General features: G+C 39.2%; 1 pseudogene; it reads right to left on the reverse strand.

Annotated features, from left to right (window-relative positions):
• Window positions 1-1,948: 1,948 nt before the first annotated feature.
• On the reverse strand, window positions 1,949-6,946 carry LOC129073633 (AP-2 complex subunit beta-like; annotated as a pseudogene).
• Between the last annotated feature and the right edge of the window lie 10,678 nt (window positions 6,947-17,624).

Below are 17,624 nucleotides of genomic sequence, written 5' to 3' on the forward strand. Positions count from 1 at the left end.
CCCTGCTGGGGTTATACCCTGAGAACACCAAAACGCCAATACAAAACAACCTATGCACCCCAATGTTCATAGCCGCGCAATTTACAATAGCCAAATGTTGGAAGCAACCTAAATGCCCATTAGTAGATGATTGGATCAAAAAATTATGGTACATATACACAATGGAATACTACGCAGCAGAAAGAAAAAAAGAAGTACTAAACTTTGCGACAGCATGGATGGAACTGGAGAGCATCATGCTAAGCGAAATAAGCCAGGGGGCGAAAGACAAATACCATATGATCTCACCTATAAGCGGAACCTAACCAACAATGCAAAGATTCAAGGAAAATAAGACCAGCAACACTGAAAGGAAAAGAAATCAACAGAGACAAGAGGGAAGGGGGGGGGGCAGGGAAAGGGAAGGGAAGGGGAAAGTCAAGGAACATATAGCAAGGACTCATGGACAAAACCAAAGGGGAAGAGCTGAGGGAGGGAAGGAGGGAGGGGGCAAAGGAAAGAGGTGGGGGGGGGGGGAGGCAGAGACAAATGTATTTAAAAAGTAAATAAATTAAAAAAAAAAACAACAAGCTGCCATTTTGTTTTGTTTTGTTTTCCAAGATTCTTTCATTCACAGTGAAGTCACCTGAAAGAAGTAGCCCTGACTGGTGTGGCTTAGTGGATTGAGTGCTGGCCTGCAAATCAAAGGGTCATCGGTTTGATTCACAGTCTAGGGCACATACCTGCATTGCAGGCCAGGTCCTCAGTAGGGGGTGTGTGAGAGGCAACCACACACTGATGTTTCTCTCCCTCTCTTTTTCCCTCCTTTCCCCTCTCTAAAAACAAATAAACAAAATCTTTAAAAAAATAAAAGAATTCTCAATAAAACAGTTACACTATAAAATGATGTAGAGTATATATTTTATAACTTGTCTTTAAAAATATATATACAGAGTGGGGCAAAAGTAGGTCTACTGTTGTATGTGAAACACAGTTTATTAGTTATTAATTATTGTATTACTTTTCACATGAACAACTGTAAACTTACTTTTGGTTCCCCTGGTATACCACAAGGACAAAGAAAGAAAATTTAGTAATTGTTTGCACAACAGAGTCAACCAGAAGAAGCAGTTTGGGAACTCCAGTAATAGGAGGGATATTTTTTACTTTTACCTATGATCAAAATAATAAAATACTTTCTAAGCATTATTGGTTACATTGAATATTCTTAGACTTTTAAATTTCAGATCTTTTCTGTTGTTCATTGTTATCTTACTAGCAATGCTATTTTAGAACACTTGGCTTTATTGATACCCAATTTATATTTTTTTTCAAGCACCAGCTTCAAATTTTATTATATAAAAAAGTATATGCTATAATATATAATTATAAATTAATATATAATATATAATAAGTGATTATAAATAAATTATATAATATACAATCTTGCTTCCAACACACTTAGAGCCTTAGGCAATATAAATGGTATTTAATCTCATTTGCTGGGAGTAAATAGCTAATGTTGTAAAAGTGTTAATTTAATGGTTTAGGAATAATAAACTTTTGGGGAGGAGGAAGTCTGTAGTGCAGTGCTGTGTTCTCTAATCTTTTTTTTCAGTGACACCTTCCCTTGCTTTAATATTTTTGTCTTTTTCTGCTTTTGAAATATGCTCTCAATTACAAAATATGATACTACACTAAAAATGCCAGCTATTGGCACAGTATGGAGAAGGCTACAAGTAAGGGCAGATAGCAGCAGCAGGTAGGAAGTGATTGAAGCAGTGGCTACAAACGTCCAACAGGTTGTGTCCTAATGTTAACACGAATTAGACTAGTCACTACCTTGGTGGGTGACCTTGGTGTATTTGGGTTCAGGTTCTACACGGTAATACAGTTTCTTTCAGTTAAGTGTTCTTGGCTTGCACTGATCACAGGGTGGCCGGAGGGCACTGGACCAGACTATTAGTTTTTACTCTTTCAAAATGCTTTTGTAGACCTGATAGATGTTCCCAGAGACATCAGGAGCCTTACACTTCAGTGATAGAGTATAATTGGGGTTTCCTGGCTGGATATCTAGCTCAGCCAAGATCCAAATGCTATTAGTGAGCTTAAAAGATTGATAGAGCATGCCTTCCACATTCCTCTTGGCAATAATATACACATTGTTGTTTTGCAACTTTCTGGAAACATCATCAGCATTTAAATGATGTTCCTTAATTTAAAACTGAAGTTCATTTTAATTGGGAATATCCTTCCATGCTGCAAAGAACACTTGGCTCTCCATTTTGCCATCTTCTACAAAGAACACAAAGTGTGATTGAGGTGGCTGAAGTAGAAGACATTAATATTGTTTTGCACAGCCATCTGCAGGTTATCGGAGGTTCCATCTTCATGACTGGGTCCAAGGTGTTGAGAGACAGGGAGACATCAATGCTCTGGTTTGCTATCCGTGGTGTATGGATGGCCAAAGGAGTGCTGTGGAAGACACCAAATCTATTCTCGTTAAACTGGATTGCAAAGTCTGTCATGTGCTACGGACCTTAGTTGGTGAAGTCTGTTTCTACATAGATGTGCCTTTGGCAATGAGTAAATTTTCTGGAAATCTTCAAGCCTTTATCCTTCACTGCAGGCAGCCAGAAACCTTAGGAGGCACGTATGCACCAGTGCCATGACTGTCCCTACGGAGTTCAAGCAGATCATTCAGACTGCCTCTGAGCACAGCAGCAGTAGGTGAAGGAGCAAAGGTTGCAGGCACGAATGACAGGATGGATTGTCCCACCAGATTATCTATTCCCCCCGTTCCCTACCCAAGAGATCCACTGCTCTCATCTACCTGCCTGCAGGGAGACTATGTGTGGCACATAGACTGGGGGACCAAAGTCAAGGCTTAAAATGTTTTCCAGAAGGTCACCTTGAGAGTAACCTGAGGCTATTCCAGGTTGGTGATAGTGGTGGTGCCAACAGGGCCGTCACCCACATCGGCACTCCCATAATGTATTAGCAATGTTTGCAATGGATTCCATGACTTCCTTCCACAAATGCATTGGGAGGCTTGTGGTAGAGCTCAAAGAACAACTGTGGCATATCAGCTCATCCAGAGCTGGCTCAGTAACATCTGTCTTATCAGAGATCAGTGGCTTCTCAGACAAACCTAGTTGTTTGGCTGTGACAGGGTTCGTAGAGAGAGAAGATGCTAATAAACATAGCCCCTATGTTGAAGGTCAGAATTATCAAAATGCTGTGTTGCCAAACTCAAGACCTGCTGTACTCACTCCTGTGTTTCTGATGGTTTCCGGAGAAACAGCTCCACTACAGCAGTAAGCAGAGTTGCTGGGTAACAACTCTAGAAATTTCATTAGGGCTTTTACTGCTGAAAACACCACTGCTGAGTTGGCATGAAGTAACTGGGGAGTTACCCTCTCAGAGATGCTCTAAGCCTCCCTGCAGTTTAGGATGAAAATCTGTCCCCATTCAGTGCACTCATTCAGAGCTGTCAGCTTATTAATGTTCTGTGGGTTCACATCGAGTAAGTTATTCTTTGGGTGAGATTCACTGAGTTCAGATAACACTGCCAAGAGTATTAGCCATCACCACTGAATTTGAATCTGCTCTGAGATCCTGCAGAGAATCCAGAAGTCCCTGTTCTTCTACAATTTGGGAACTGTTACGGAGTTTTGCCATGCAGACTGCTGCTGTTTTCTGAACATCAGGATCTTCATCCTTCCGGCACTTCTGGATGGGCACAGAGATAGTCTGAAATCTCTCCACCAGGTTGCACCCATAGTTCACTGCCAAGGCTAGAATCAGAGGACTGGGATCTTCACAGTCCTTCACAAAGCTGTTGACAGCCATCATGGCCATGTCTGGCTGACTCTTGGTGTAGTTCATTGAGTAGGGATATGCTACACCTGGAAAAGAAAATTAATGCCCTTCCCCACAGTCATACCAGCAACCACTTTCTTCACAGCCTCCTTCCTCTTTCTTCTCATTGCTGAGTTCAGCCTTAAATTAAAAGATTTCTCCTTTTTTTATTGGTTGTGAGTTACTTGAAGGTGGTCATAGTATTGGATCTTTAATGTGCCCAGGAGGCAAGGGCGGGGGTGGTAGAAACAGCAAGAGAGCTGGGTCCTAGTGGTGGGTATTGTTATGGTTTCCTGCACATCACAATGACTCAACATTTTTTGACCATACATTCCCCAGTACCAACATTTTTTAGTGCAGTTCAATGCATATTTATGAATGACATAAATAAATAATGTCTTATTAAGAACATTAAAAAATAGACAAGACATTATTAATACTTAAATATAATGCATTTTACTTTTAATGGTATATTGATATGTTTAATAAGAGCATTATTATTAAATGTGCTTTATTGTTTTTTTTTAAATTTTCAGCAATTTCTTATATAGCAATTTAAAGTTTTGGTTCTATATTTTGCTTTAATTCTGTCTTCCTGGGAAAATAAAACTTCACAACAATATGCAGATTAAAATAAAGAAAAGTATAAATGGCCAAGAAATTCTAATTGTGACACCAATTTTTCAATTCTGTCCAAAAAGGTTCAGTTGAAATTTGTATAGTAAATCATCTTTCTTCATGAGAATAAATTCTTCTTACAAATTAATATGAATTTTTTATATTTTTAGCACTAGACCCCAAATTTACTAAAATGCTTTTGAAATAGGTTAGAAAAGCTTCATTTTCAAGTATTTGATTAGAAGGCTATGATACCACTTTTTCAGCAAAAAACTGATGGAACCATCTCCAACCCACATTTTTAAAATTCTTTTTCTATATCACTGTTTTTTTGAAAAGTGGTGATTATTTCACTCATTCTTAAAATGTTACTTCTTCCTCAAAGGAAAGATAACAGTAAAGTATTTTTTAAAATCTACTAAGTAGCGTCCTATTCATAGCAATTTTTCATTGCAAAAGAGGTCAATAAATTAGGAACACTTGTCAGTTGTAAAAGAACAATGTGCAACATGCCTTAAGTTTAAAAATCATCAAGTGCTTTGTCATGAGATATCTAGGGGACCTCTATTTTCAATGGCTCTTAACTGCTGGCTACATGTTAGAATCACTTGGAACATTAAAAAACAAGTAAAACAAACCTCCCTTCCCCCAAATCCAACCACCAAACAAACAAACAAAAATTAAGTTTCTGGGCTCCACACCTAGAGGATTCTGAGTTAATTGATACGCTGTGGGACTCAGAATGCGGTATTTTTCAAAAACATCCAGGTTATTCTCACATGCAGTCAAAATTGAAGACCATTATAATGTTTGGATAAAAATTTCCTTGGACACTCCTTATATTATTACAAAATATTTTACATATTCTACTTAAGCTAATATAATCCATAAATTCATTTAACTGAACACAAGACAACAGCAATATGTTGCAGTAACCAGGGGGAGAAAGACTATGGCTGCCCTGTCAAATTCTCTGGATAAACTTGTATTCTCTGTAGGTTTTTTTTAAGTGTTGTAAAAAAAAAATAACCCCACAGAACTTACTATCATTATCACTTTTAAGTTTGCAGTTCAATGGTGTTTACTATATATACATTATTGTATAACAGATCTCTAGAACTTTTTCATCTTGCAAAACTGAAACCCTATACCTTTGGAACAACAACTTTTCATTCCTTCCCCCTCCCTTCCCCAGGAAATCACCATTTTACTTTCTCTTTCCATCGCTTTGACTACTTTAGTTATCTTACATGAGTGGAATCATATAATATTTGACTTTTTGTGACCCTCTAGTTATTTTGTAGACCTTATTTGTGGCCATCTCACAGAGGGTAAAGGAACAAAGCTAGGTTTATCAACTGTTAAATACTGATTAGGATTACTTATTCTTTTAAATAAATATTTACAAATGACAGTTCTAACATTTTCTTTCTCCAACCCAATGGATGGTCCTATATAACTCACTGTCAGTGTCCTCCCACCAGAGACTACCAGGAATTCACCTGTGGTTTATTACTCGTTGTAGCAAACACACACTATGGGAACAGTGGCACATTTCAGTAAGAGGATGTTAAGAAAGATTATTATATATAGGATTTAGGCTTTGATGCACGATTTCAAGGAGAGTTGCAGGAAGCAGAGATTCACTCTAGAACGTGGTTGTGGTCTAGAATTCTATGGCAAAGAAGCAGCAGAAACTCATATTATCCAGGAGAGGGGGCTGTTTGGTATTTTGTGAGTTTTTCTCAGTGACCATATTTTTTGGTCTGTGTTTAGACAAAATTATAGAGTGGCCTTGTTTTGTCTCATGGCTTCAGAGTGGCCTTGCCTGGTGGTGTTCTGTGAGATTGCTCATGTGTAACAGGAGGAAAGCATGGGTTAGCCACTAAGTCCAGTCCAGTTTGTGATAACAATGAGACCTAGCTATGAGTGTCAGACCAGTTTTTAGATTTCAGGGGCCGATTACCTTCTTTACTACCTTTGGAGAGATGGAAGTTTGGAATCAGGAAACCTGTGACTCAGCCTCAGTTTTACCACTGACTGGCAGTGTGATTGTTGTTGCAGCCTTCCTAGGCTGGGCAGGTCCACTCGAGACTCAGGAAGATGGAAGAAGATGCGTGGAGCTGTGGGGATGCCTGACATGCCTTTATTTGGGAGTCACACAGGCCACAAGCCCGTGTCTGTGTCAGCGCCCCGACTCACTCACTCTCTCTCTGAGAGAAGTCCCTTCCTCCTTAAATACTAGCACAAACAAAGCTGGCTTCAGGCCAAAAAGTGAAGTAACCTAGCATGAGCTGCACATGCGAGCCTACTCAAGGCTAAGGGGCAGTTTATTGCACCTAGACTCAAGGCTGTGAGACCCAGGCTCAAGGCTGTGGGAACGCTGCTTTACCAGATTCCTTCAAGGTTGTGAGAAGGTGCTCACCCTAGTTACCCAAGCACCTGGGTGAGGAAGCCAGACTGCTTCCACTTACCCTACAGTGATCATGGGCCAATGACTGTCACTTTACTTTTCCTACCTGGTACCTCAAAGTAATATAGTGTGCATTAAATGAGATAATGCATCTAGAATGCTGAGCAGATTAATTCTTATAGGGCGTGAACTCATATTAGCAATAACAGCCTGTTTTTTAGCTCTCTCTCATGGGAGATTCTTTTATTCACTTAAGAAACAGTTATGGGGTCTACCATGTGTTAATCACCATGCTAGGGAACTGTACTAGGTGAACAATACATATGAGGCCTCTGCCCTCACAGAACCCATAGTCCAGAATTGCAATTGAATAGAGAGTGAAAGGCTCTGTGAAGGGGGTCTGTGGGAGTCCCTAGAATAGCTTAGCAGGGCTGGGGAATGATCTCTAGCAGAAAGTGATGTTTAAGCTGATATCTAATGGATGGGCAGGAGTTACCTGGAGAAGAATGTCCCTGGTAGAAGGAACAGCATAAGTTAAAACAGAAAAGTAGCAGAGAACATTGCACAGTCTGTTTAGTGAGAAACAAACTAAAAAACAAGAACAGAAAGGAAAGCAACCTCTCACTTTTTAAGGTCACGCTATATGAAACAATTTCTTTTCAAGTCTTGTACATAATTTTATATGGCACTGGAATAGTAATCATTGCACATTAATTAATTAATGATGGTACAATGCTTTGAAAATACAAAGTGTAGCACATTTGCTGACAAATTGGTGATTAGCATGATTGCTGTTTTGATATAGCCTCTGTTTACTCTCTGCACTTGGACTTCCAACTGTCTGCTTGCCTTCTTGCACCAAAGACAGCTGCTTCACAATAGGCTTGGTTCAGGGGCTATTTTTGGCCTTTCTCTTCCTGAGTTGTGAATGAGCTTAGGAATGATTAATAATGGAAAGAAAAAAAGTGGTCTGAATGACTTCCAGAGGTCTTTCCTAATAAGTCATTCTGCAATGTTTATTATCCTCCCGGTTTCTGACATACTAAAATCTGGCTAAAAGTATTGGGATTCTGTGTTGTGGGGGCATCTGGTAAAGCAGATATAGCAAGGGCTATTTTTGATTATTTCAGTATGTATATTTTCTTGACTGGGGTCCATTAAATAATATAACTTCTTGTGGATTCCAGTTATTACCTCTAAAATACACACAGTTTCTAGAGAAATAACTAAGTGGAAATCTAGCAGCGTGTTATCTTTATACTTGAAGATCTCAATGTTATCTTCTGCCATTAAAAAAAAACAAATAAAACAAAATTAAAAAAACCAAAAAACCCACAAATCAACCCCCACAAACCTAGATCTAATGAGTTTCGATTCTTGATGAACATCTGGAAGCACTTAATTCATGATGAAACACTATCAGAAGTGTTTTTTGTTTCTGCAATGAACAACCAAGATAACTAGATATGGAGCTGGGAGTGGGGCAGCATCTTATTGGTAAGAATCATGTTGGCTAGTACAGCAGTCCCCAAGCTTTTTGATGCCAGGGACTAGTTTCATGGAAGACAGTTTTCCCACAGACTGGGGTGGGATGAGGTGGGGAGACAGGAGGCAGAGCTGAGGCAGTTGCGTGATGGCGTACACCAACGGGGAGGGGAGGTTGGGGATCCCTGGGCTAGTAGACCCAGTTCCATCAAAATGTGGGCTTTAACCCGATGTGAAAGTTTCTTCTCTTTAGTGTGTAGGAAACACTCCTCAGTTGTCCTGTGTGTCAGGTAACTCATGTACTTTGTTGGTTGCCTGGATAAGCTGATGCAAATTTGTCTTGGGGCATCTGCACTAATAGACCTCAGCCTGGATACGAATGAGGACATGTTTCTGTTTCAGGTTTTGGATGCTGGCAGCTAGCTATCTTTGGGCCTAAAGGATGGTCTCTATCATCAAAAGCTTACTTCTAGTAGGAGAGAAAAGACACATTCACAGTTGTATTTATATTAAATTGGGCAGTTGGTGACAAGTACAGTAGGAATGCCATAAATCTGTCCTAAAAAAGGAGCAGGGAAGGGACAGATTCCTCTGAGCTGGGTAGTTTTCATGGCAGAGTTGGCTTTTAGAATGGGCCTTGAACAATAGGAGTTATTTCAAACAACAGAGATGAGATTGTAAGTAGGCAAAGGGAGAACATAACAGGACTTGGCAATGGCAAGAAAACAGAGTGAAGATGGCAATAGATATTCAGTTCTGTCTATTCTGTCTCTGATCACTCATTAGGAAGGGTGACCCAGTGTTCAGTTTTTTGGGGGATAGCCCCAATTTATACCTTATGACCTATGGCAACTGTGGTAAGCTGAATAATGTCCCTGAAAGATGTCTGTGTCCTAATCCCCAGAACCTGAGTTTGTTACCTTCCATGGTAAAGGAGACTTGAAAGATGTGATCCCCTTAAGGATCTTCAGATGGAGAGGTTATTTTGGTTTATCTGCATCAGCCCAATGTAATGACAAGAACACTTTTGGGAAGGAGGCAGGAGTGTCAGAGTTAGTAGGTGATTTGATGACGCAGCCTGAGGCTGAAGTGACATGAGATGGGGCCATGTGCCAAGGAACGCAGGCAGCTCCTAGAACATACAAAAGGCCAGGGAATAGATTCTGCCCTCACAGTGTCTACAAAGAACCAACCCAAGCAATGCCTTGAATTTAGCTCAATGAGACCAATTTTGGACTTCAGAGCTCTAGAACTGTAAGGTAGTATATTTGTGTTGTTTTAAGTCACTAAGTTTGTAGTATTTTGTTGCAGCAGTAATAGTTAACTAATATAATAACTATATTGAGGCCCTTTACTCCCTCAAAAATAATGGGGTTTTGTGATCAATTATATGTTTATTCTGTGCATAAGCCACAGCAGTTTACAAATCCATGGTTCTATAAAAATAATTTTAGGAAGTAAAATTTAGGTCCATCTACTCTGATGGCAGAGATTAGACCTTGGCGGTCTGAAAGGGGATCATCTCCTGGAGGGTGGGAGTGGGTTGGGTTACATGTGTACATGCACTGGGGGAATTACCAACTAACCAGAGTAAATGAAGTAAGGTCCAGAGGGTGCAGATAGGGAGACTGGATGGCATGAGGAATCATTTACAACCTTCTGTGTTCAAATACTTGTGGATCTTCACCAAAGGCTTGATTTGCCTTCAACCATGTCTTGCTCTGTTTGTTGGAATCTGACATAAACAAAAAAATAGAAATTATGGAAAACGTTTTTAGAACCGTATTTCCAGAACAGTTGGGAATACTTGCCTTTTGGTTTCATGTAAACTCTTAAGATGTTAATTTCCCAGCAACATGTCTCTGTTTATTTTCCAGAACTATACAGAAAGGATATTTTCTTAGAAATCAATATCTCAATTATAGCTATTATCTATTTTTAAATAAATGCAGTAATTCTAATACCGTGATTTCTCCAATTAAAAAGTCTCTTGAAATATTTTAGTCAGAAAAAGAAATTCTCCTGTGGTTAATTTCTGTTATTTTATGTTGCTTGAGGGATCAAATCTATTGTCAGTTGTTTTATATTTATAAAGCTTTTGATTCTTCAAGGATTTCCCACAAATTTCTGAGGCATTCTTTGTAGGAGAATTAACTTAAGATGGCAACTCATTCATATATGTAACATAATGGTGTCCTGGCCCAGTTTATGATACAATGGAGAAATTCATTTCCATAGTGACTAAGTAAAGCCGTAAAATAATTCTATCTTGGTGACACTAAAACCATCTCTTTCTGTTTCTTTTTTTTTTTTTTTTAGCTTATAGATTGGTTTAAGTGCCTACAAATGAGTGACTAAATTGTATACTAATTTTACTTTTCAGAAGGTAGTAAAAGACTTATATTTTAAGACCTTATGAGTCCCAAGAAAATTATCGTTTGGACTTACAAATTGACTATTTTTATTCTTTGTGTTGACAGACTATTTCTTCACACTATAATTATTCTACTAAAGAAGGCTATGTGGTTAACTTCACAGCAGAGTATTTATGGTCCTGATCTTGCTTCCAGTTAGTTTTATTCTATTCTAAATTTTAGACATTGTTTATTAATTAGAGAAATTATAGAAAAAGGTCAATAGAATAAACAAGACAGCTATATAGAAGCCAAATAAAAGTTAGATTATGAAACAACAATTAGCAGAAATTAAGGTAGAAGGAGAGTAATTTATGAGTAAGCTCTCAGATAAAGTAAATAATTATAGAAATATAATTTATAAAAGAACAATTCTTAAAAAGCCTTTTTTTATTGTTCAAATGCATTTGTCTCCATTTTCCTGCCACCACTTTCCCCTGCCCCCCCCCTCACTTCCCACCCTCTATCCTTCCTCACTTTGGCTCTGTCCATGGGTCCTTTATACATGTTCCTTGATCTGACCCTTGCCTTTCTTTTCCTCATTACCCACCCCTTCCCTCTTGTTACTGTTGGTTCCTTCTTTCTTTCAATGTTGCCGGTTATATTTTCCTTGTTTGTTTGTTTTGTTGATTAGGTTCCACTTATAGGTGAGATCATATGGTATTTGTCTTTTGCCCCCTGGCTTATTTCACTTAGCATAATGCTCTCCAGTTCCATCCATGCTGTTGCAAAGGGTAGTAGCTCTTTCTTTCTTTCTGCTGTTTAGTATTCCATTGTGTGAATGTACGATAGTTTTTCGATCCACTCTACTGCAAGGCCACTGGGTCACGGTACTAGCATAAAAACACACATAGATCAATGGAACAGAATAGAGAGCCCAGAAATAAATCCACGTCTTTGTGGTCAATTAATATTCAACAGAGGGAGCAGAAGCATAAAATGGAATAAAAACAGTCTCTTCAACAAATGGTTTCAGAAAAGCCGGACAACTACATGCAAAAAATTGAGTTGACCACCGACTTACACCATACACAAAAATAAACTCAAGATGGATAAAGGACTTAAATATAAGTCACAACACCATAGAAGTCCTAGAGGAGAACATAGGCAGGAAACTCTCAGATATCCCATGCAGCAATATTTTTACCAATATGTCCCCTAGAGCAAGGGACATAAAGGAAAGAATAAACAAATGGGACTTCATCAAAATAATGAGTTTCTGCATGGCTAAAGAAAACATCAGCAAAATGAAAAGGGAGCCAACCATATGGGAAAATATATTTGTCAATGATACATCAGATAGGGGTTTGATCTCCAAAATATATAAAGAAATCACACAACTCCACTTGAGGAAGACAAATGATCCAATTAAAAAACGGGCAAAGGACCTGAACAGACACTTCTCCACAGAGGACATACACAGGGCCCAGAGACATATGAAAGGGTGCTCAGCATCGCTAGCCATCAGAGAAATGCAAATTAAAACCACAATGAGATACCACTTCACACCAGTCAGAATGTCCATCATAAACAAATCAATAAACAAGTGCTGGCAAGGTTGTGGAGACATGGGAACCCTAAAAGAACAATTTTAAACATGGATTAATGTATTATTCTTTTTTTTTGCTTTTTAAAAAATTATATTTTATTGATTATGCTACTACAGTTGTCCTGATATTTTTCCCTTTGCCCCCCTCGACACGGCACCCCCCACTCCCTCAGGGCCATCCCCCCACCATTGTTCATGTCCATGGGTCATGCATATGTTCTTTGGCTTCTCCATTTCCTATACTCTACTTTACATCCCCATGGCTATTCTGTAATTACCTATTTATACTTCTTAATCCCCTCACCTCTTTACCCATTCTCCTCTGCCCCCCTTGCTTCTGGCAACCTTTCAGTAACTAACCCCTTTTTTCTTGCTTTTAAGAGTCTCTCTTTATCTTTAACCTTTGATCTTTTAATAATGTGTCTTGGAGTGGTCCTCTTTGCATCCATTATAATTGGGACTCTATGCTTCCTGGACTTGCATATCTATTTCCTTCACCAAATCAGGGAACTTTTCTTGCACTATTTTTTCAGGTAAATTTCCATTTCTTGCCCTTTCTCTTATCCTTCTGGTACCCCTATGAGGCAAATGTTGGACCTCTTGAAGTTGTTCCAGAGGCTGCTTATACTACCCTCATTTTTTTGGATTTTTTTTTCTTCTTGTTCTGATTGTTTGTTTTTTGCTTCTTTATGTTCCACATCATTGATTTGAATCTTGGCTTGATTCATTCTTCTGTTTCCCTGTAAATTGGTCTTTATTTCAATTAGTGTATCCTTTGTTTCTAATGATATGTTTTATGCTGCTTAAGTCCTCACTAAGTTCCTTGAACATCCTTATAACCAATGTTTTGAACTCTGTATCTGATAGATTGCTTATCTCCATTTCATTTGTCTCTTTTTCTGAGTTTTTGATCTGTTCTTTCATTTGGGCCATATTTCTTTGTCTCCTTGTTTTGGCAGCCTCCCTGTGTTTGTTTCTATATATTAAGTAGAGCTGCTTTGACTCTGTGTCTTGGTAGTGCGGCCTAATGTAGTAGGTGTCCTATACGGTAGGGTCCAGTGGCACAGCCTCCCCTATTACCCAGGCTGGGTACTTGAAGTGCACCCTTTGTGGGGGCTGGGTACTGTAGTTGAAACTTGGTTGCTGTTGGCAGATCAATGGGAGGGATTTACCCAGGCCAGTCAGCTGGAAGGACTAGCTGTGACCACTTACCACCAACCTCTGCCCTCTGTGGAGGATCAGCTGTGTAGGGACAGGATTCTGGTGCTTGAACATGGTCCGTAGCTATCCACTGGGTGTGTGGGATTTCCTAGGTGGTGCAGAAAGGTCAGCCCCGACCTGTGTTTTGCCCAGGGCACCTTGACTGAGCTGTTAAGATGGCTACTGCTTGTGCTAGACTTGAGGATTTCCAGGTGAAACCAAGCTGTGATTCTAATCTGGCTGCTACTAGGACTCACTGAAGCCAGCTGTTGCTTGTTTGATAGGATTTAGGAGCCAAGACTAAGCTCTTCTTATGGAAAAGCAGCTTGGGTGGGCCCATATGTTGGGTAGGGTAGAGCCTCTGTGGGTCTCCAAGGTGGGTCACAACAGTGTTAGCCAGGTTGATGGAGTCTCAAATATGGTACCAGCCTACTGGCTCTTTGAGAGGAGAGCTCAGCAAAAGGACAGTGGCCTCTGCTCGTCCTGATGCCAGACACTTTACTCTCTCCCTGTATACCACTGGTGGCCTTCAAGATGCCATCCTGGTGCTGGAGCTCAGATGGAGCGTGTCTGAGCAGGTGAGTCTGTGTGTGGGTTCCACAAGAGGTAATGCTTAGAGCTCCAGCAGCCTCCTCTACCAACTCAATCCCCACTGACTTTTGCAGCCAGAAGTTTTAGGGACTTATTTCCTGGCACCATAATCCTGGGCTGGGAGGTCTTGTGTGGGTCCGAGACTCCTCACTCCCAAGATATCCCTCCCAAATTTTTATCCATGTGGGTGTTGGGCCAGCCCATTCTGCATCTGCACCCTTCCTACCAGTCTGAGTGGATATGGTTTCTTCAATTCAATAAGTGTCAACTTCCATTCAACTTGATTTCTGATGGTTGTTCTATATTTTAATTGTAATTTTGATGTGGTTGTGTGAAGAGGTAAGCCACATCTACCTGTCTCCATCTTCACCAGAAACTCTGTATTATTCTTAATAAAAATTTATTTATAAATATCTAAGACTTCAGAATTAAAAATAAAAGATCTAAGAATCTGTGAAAATAACAAGATAAAAAATAATCGGTGCCAGCTGGAAAAGAGCAAGTCATAAAAAGAAAAAAGTTGATTATTAAAAACAATTGTATGTACATGAAGAGTAAGAAAGCATATGAAAATACAATGACATATAAAAATCAGTTTGAGTGGCACAACCACACATACTCACTAATTAGTAAACTGAAAGGAAATCCTAATTCCTCGATAAATAGGAACTCAATCCAACATGCAGTTAGGACCATGCCCTTACAATAAAAATTTTTATCCTTGTCTTATTAGTGTTTTGTTAAGATGAACAAACTTTCATCAAAAGAAACAAAGAACAACAATTAAACTGAAGCAACCTAGTGTGTCCTAAGCCATATGTTCAGCAATATTCTGGAATCTCTTCCAAAGCTAAGGTTTCATGATTGTCAAACAGGGTACTCTGTCACAGGTAAGGAGATACAATGAAATGACTCCCAGTGTAGTTCTGCTTCTTAATGAAGACAAATGGTCTAGTCTGCATATAGTGTTGGAATTTTAAAATTCTTTGGAATTTTAGATACTTCACATGACTGAAGTCACTTGTTAGTCTCCATTTATAGGTTTTGTGAAACATCAAGCTGGATCTTTTAGGTAGTAGGCGTATATATATACATATATATATATATATGTATATATATTCACCATCTGAGGATATGTTTATTGATTTGAGAGAGAAAGAGAAAGAGAAAAAAGCATCGATGTGAGAGAGGAAGAAGAATTGGTTGCCTCTCGTATGCGCCAAAACCAAGGATAGTACCTGCAACTTAGGTATGTATTCTCACTGGGAATTGAACCTGCAGCCTTTTGGTGTACCGAACAATGCTCTGACCAGCTGAACAGACCAGCCAGGGAAGTGAGCATTTTTCTAAAGTTTGTAGGCTGTATTTTTAACATACCAGAGAAAGAATTTAGAACAATCAGAACTACCAATAATCTAGGCAAAAAAAAAATAACTGGGGGTGAGTCAGAGGTCACATAAATATTACACAAAGAACTCTGTGGGTATATGAGAAAGAAAGCTATAAAGTGTAAAGTCACATGAACCAAGTGTTTTTCAATGATACGTATGTGTATATATATGATATAATCATAATCACATATGACACAATTGGACTTGTAAATGCAACTGTAGTTATATCTTGTTTCCTTAAACTCTCTGTCACAATTTGTATCAGTATTAGTGAATGATTGATCACTACTAGTTATGTAAGTAACTCTTCAATTAACTAGGACTAGGAAACCATCAATGAAGTAGGTCTACCCCTAAATATATTTGAGGATATTCAAAGGAAAGGAAAAAACCTTAGGAATATAAGAAATATAGGCAAGTTTTGAACCGTCAAATATCCTTTAATGAACATCAGTTGCAACCCTTTGGATGGGATTGATATGGAAAATCTTTTGTGCGCGCGCGCACACACACACACCACACACACACACCACACACACGCCACACACACACACACGCCACACACACTACACACACACACACACACACACACCCCACCCCCGCAGGCTACTAGATGATGAAGGCCTGCGCATCATTTACTAGAGAAGAAACTTCAGATTTTTTAAAAAAATTTTATTTTAATTTATTTTTTCAAATACATTTGTCTCTGCCTTCCCCCCACCACTTCCCTTGCCCCCTCCCACCTTCCCTCCCTCAGCTCTTCCCCTTTGGTTTTGTCCATGAGTCCTTGCTATATGTTCCTTGACTTTCCCCTTCCCTTCCCTTTCCCCGCCCCCCCTCCCTCCTTCCCTCTTGTCTCTGTTGATTTCTTTTCCTTTCAGTGTTGCTGGTCTTATTTTCCTTGCATCTTTGCATTATTGGTTAGGTTCCGCTTATAGGTGAGATCATATGGTATTTGTCTTTCGCCCCCTGGCTTATTTCGCTTAGCATAATGCTCTCCAGTTCCATCCATGCTGTCACGAAGTTTAGTAGTTCTTTTTTTCTGCTGCATAGTATTCCATTGTGTATATGTACCATGACTTTTTGATCCAATCATCTACTGATGGGCATTTAGGTTGCTTCCAACACTTGGCTATTGTAAATTGTGCAGCTATGAACATTGGGGTGCATAGGTTCTTTTGTATTGGCGTTTTGGTATTCTGAGGGTATAGTCCCAGCAGGGGAATCACTGGATCAAAAGGCAGTTCCATTTTCAGCTTTTGGAGGAAATTCCACACTGCTTTCCACAGTGGCTGCACCAGTCTGCATTCCCACCAACAGTGTACTAGGGTTCCCTTTTCTCCACAGGCTCGCCAGCACCTGTTGTTTGTGGATCTGTTTATGATGGCCATTTTGACTGGTGGGACCTCATGGTGGTTTTGATCTGCATTTCTCTGATGGCTAGTGATGCTGAGCAGCCTTTCAAATTCCTCTGGGCCCTCTGTATCTCCTTCTTGGAAAAGCGTCTGCCCAGGTCCTTTGCCCATTTTTTGATTGGATCGTTTTGTCTTCTTGGAGTGGAGTCAAGTGAGTTCTTTATATATCTTGGAGATCAAACCTCTATCTGATGTATCATTAGCAAATATATTTTCCCATACGGTTGGCTCCCTTTTCATTTTGCTGATGTTTTCTTTTGCCGTGCAGAAGCTTATTTTGATGAGGTCCCACTTGTTTATTCTTTCCTTTATGTCCCTTGCTTTAGGAGATGTATCAGTGAAAAAATTGCTGTGTGGGATATCTGAGAGTTTCCTGCCAATGTTCTCCTCTAGGACTTTTATGGTTTTGCGACTTATATTTAAGTCTTTTATCCATCTTGAGTTTATTTTTGTGTATGGTGTCAGCTGATGATCCAATTTCAATTTTTTGCGTGTAGCCGTCCAGTTCCCCCCCCCCCCCTTTTTTTTTATTTTTTTTTTATTTTTTTATTTTTTTTTTTTCCAACAATAAAAACAAAACTTTATTATTTAATTTTTTTTTTTTTTTTTCAGCTCTCCCAACACCGTTTGTTAAAGAGGCTATTATTGTATACCTAGAAAAAAATCTTTTAAAATATCTATTCTAAACTCTATTTTATCATTGGAACC

The sequence above is a fragment of the Pteronotus mesoamericanus genome, unplaced genomic scaffold (assembly GCF_021234165.1).
Source record: "Pteronotus mesoamericanus isolate MK-2021 breed Mesoamerican mustached bat unplaced genomic scaffold, CSHL_Meso_final contig_42, whole genome shotgun sequence".
NCBI lineage: Eukaryota > Metazoa > Chordata > Mammalia > Chiroptera > Mormoopidae > Pteronotus > Pteronotus mesoamericanus.